We start from the raw sequence: 3,898 nt of genomic DNA on the forward strand, positions 1-3,898 counted from the left end.
TCTACAAGACACCAGTACCTCTACTGCTGGAGTGGCTGATGGTATACTACTAATAGCACAAGAACTATTAGTACTACACAATGATTCAGCTGCTTTACCTACCACTTGTGAACAATTGAAAAGCCAATACCCAAGGAGTCCATCAGGTTATTATATATTAGCATCAGCTAATGGATCAACTACTTATATTGCTTACTGTAATATGGGGTTACTGTGTGGTTCAGGAGGAGGATGGACAAGACTAGCATATCTGGATATGTCTGATGATACACAGAACTGTCCTTCTGGGTTTAGACTGTACCAGTCAGGAGGAGTTAGAGCTTGTGGTAGACCAGTAACAAACAGTGGTACCTGTGCATCAGTTCAGTTCCCATCTAATGGTATCAGTTATTCTCAGATATGTGGTAGAGTAACAGGATATCAATATGGATCACCTGATGCTGTTCGACCTGATAACACAAATATTGATTCTCCATACGTTGATGGTGTTAGTATCACTCGTGGGTCTCCTCGTCAACATGTCTGGACACTAATGGCTGGTAGTAGTGAAGCAAGTTCTGCATCAAATTCATGTCCATGTAATACTGGCAGTTCAGTATCATTGCAGTCTTTTATTGGTAATAACTACTTCTGTGAATCAGGGACTAGTATTAGCAGTGCATCAAATACTCTATACACTGATCAACTCTGGGATGGTTATGGTCCCAATTGTCGTTCTCTTGAATCACCTTGCTGCAATAATGGCCCATGGTTTCACAGAGACTATGGTAGCAATACCACTACTGACTATATTGAGTTGAGGGTCTGTGCTGATCAGGAAACAGCAGATGAAGATACTCCTGTTTACTCTTATGAGATTTATGTTAAGCAGTGAAGTGTGTGTGTGTGTGTGTGACATATATTTTCATTCAGTAATTTGATTCCCATTTTTATTTTTGCATTGTTTTAGTAAATTTTTACCGGTATCTAACATTTTTTTGTCCTATATAAGGAAATACTTATGAATCAGCAGACTGCTTGTGACAGTTACCATTTACCACACTATAGTGCTATGTACATTGGGTCTTTTCTGATGCATATTATACTTTGTGTAGAAAGTTTAAGCTCATTCCAATCAAAATTGAGCTTGCTCAAAAATTACAGAAAGATACGTACAGTACTTTTGCATTTAATGGATGCAATCACACCATTAAACCGCTCCCCTACTGTTCTGTGTTGAAGTATTGAGCAATAAGAAATGGCACACAGTATAAGATATATACTTTAATGCTTCACTGTGTTTACTCATTGCTCTTATTTACGTAAGCAATGGTCCAGTTAACATTATAATCATTACACACATAAATAGTAATAGCAACTTTAAATGTGCAAAAGAATGATTGAATTTACTAGTGTACATTTGGCACAATCTGTTAATCAGTTAGTAATCCTTACTGTCTATTAATGTATGCATACATCAGTTTATAAGTTGCATTTTGAGATCTGCTATGAATTTATTATTATCTCACTATAAACAAAAGCCATGCTCCTTTTTTGAATGCTATTAGTATAATTAATGGTATCATCTACTGATGTTGGCTTAGACTAATTATGATTGTGTTACAGTGCAGCAATAATAAATGGCACAGTATTAACTCTCAAAAGACAGTATGAATTTTCAAAATCTTTTTATAACAAAAAGAGCCTACACAAATCAAAGAAGGAAATATTCAGCTAAAATCTAATAACAAACAAACAAATCTAAAGTATCTTATATTAATTATAAAGGGGATAGAAGAAAGGGGAGATAGGGGAAAAGAGGAAAATAAGAGAAATAATAATAATAACTAATCACTATAAACAACTAATAATATACCTAATAGAAAATAAATAATATAGGAACATTAATTATAGTTACTTATTAGTTAATACTGCCATAAGTAGCAGCTGTAGTAGCAATAGGCTGACGATCCTTTTCAAGTGCATCATACACTCTACCAGGAACATGTTGTTCATCATATTCCAGTGGATTCTCCATACGATCAGCAATCCAATCATCATCATTACCAACTAATGGCTGATAGTCTTCTTCTTGATTTCTGTTAGCCACTGGATTGTACCTCTTACGATAACGATAACATGATACTATCATTTTGTATACCTGGTAGATTATGTAACCTGGTATAATGATACCGAAAATTAGACCATTGACAGTTGTTATTGCAATTGATACAATCTCGAATGAATCATCAAAATAAGGCCCAGATCTATGTAACGTCACAATTGATGAACCACTTTTTATGCATCCAAGCGTTGCAGTTATAAATGTAATTAAAAATTCAGTAAAATTATGAATATTTCTGCGAAAGGGACGAAAGATGAAAACCATTACTGCTAGTAAGAAGGAACAGCAAGCTTGAGAAATTGGTATTGAAAATATGGAATAATATCCATAAATGAATTGACTCAAAATGATTATTCTTGCCAGTAGGTATAGTCCAGCCATGAAACGATAATCATAAGTATTCTCAGTTCCATTCTTATAAGGACCAGTAAACACATCACCCAGTGATATCAGTAGCTGTTTCCTCAAATGTAAACAATCCAATACCTTATGAAACCATTTGAATGGATAAAGGAGTATATAAAGTGTTGGTAGAACAATCAGAAACAATAACACTAAGATTGCAAAGAAACCAGCAGCACCATGAACCCCCTTAAAGTAATCCTGATTCATATCATAATAGAATTTGGTATTGTTAAAACCAAGTGTTTGTGTTTCATTCTTAGGAGCAATGCTCAGTATTTTAAAGGAAGTGGCAGCTAATTGAGTGAAGCAGAGTATATATATTGATGCTATAGAGTGAGTAAAAGATGGTTCAATGCCAGTCATACTCCAGAAACGAGCCATGCAACGATGAAATGGTCTAGTAATAAATACTACACACTTGAAACCTTTATCATACAATGTTATCCAAACATAGAGTAAGAGGAGGAGGAGCAATGGATAGAATCCTATCACATACCAAAAGGAAATTACTCCTAATGGTGGTGTATTAGGTGATATACACATAACATAATAAATATATGGAGTGAAATCTAAATTAATATTGCATGGTATTACATTTAGTGCTAGTATTGGGTCATAATGATAATACAAATAAACAGTAAAACCTATTCCTATTATTTGTGAATAGAATACCACTCCATTAATAGATCCATTGGTTAGTTGTATATTAAATATTATTATTAATAATACCATGATTGTGATAGGTAATATTTCTATTACAATAAATACCAGTAAACCATATTCACCACATTTAGAACATGTAAGAGGATTGTTAATTGGTACTCCCCAGTCTGATGCACAACCAAAATAATGTTCTTCTGAATTGTTATCATGACAGCAACCAGGAAAGCTATTATCAATGCAAGGAATTGTGTATGGCTTTTCTGTGTCACAAGTATCAATTGGAATACAGTTTCGATTATGAGCCTTACATTGTACTCTGATAGTCACAGTACTACTGGCACTGATATTAATAAGATCAAGTGTTTGAAGATGCAGTGTCACTTTAATAGGGTTTACATCAATATAATCATTGAAACATTTTCCCACTTCATAGTAATTATAATCTTCAGGATATAAGCTACAATGTGGTTGTGAAATGGTATAGCAATCTTGATTCATTGAAGAATTAATACTGATACAAACTTTAAGACCATATATCCAATTATATTGCTTATTAGTACAAGTATCAGTGATATAAGCAAAGAATAAAAGGGGGCGACACTGACAGTTAGTGTTATCTATATAACTATCAAAGCAATATAATGATGCATCAATGCCATCTAAGTCTAGTTGTAAATTTGGACAAACCTCATTCCCCAGTACTGGTTCATTGTGTGTAGTAATATC

Source organism: Amphimedon queenslandica, unplaced genomic scaffold (assembly GCF_000090795.2).
Source record: "Amphimedon queenslandica unplaced genomic scaffold, v1.1 AMPQUscaffold_13264, whole genome shotgun sequence".
NCBI lineage: Eukaryota > Metazoa > Porifera > Demospongiae > Haplosclerida > Niphatidae > Amphimedon > Amphimedon queenslandica.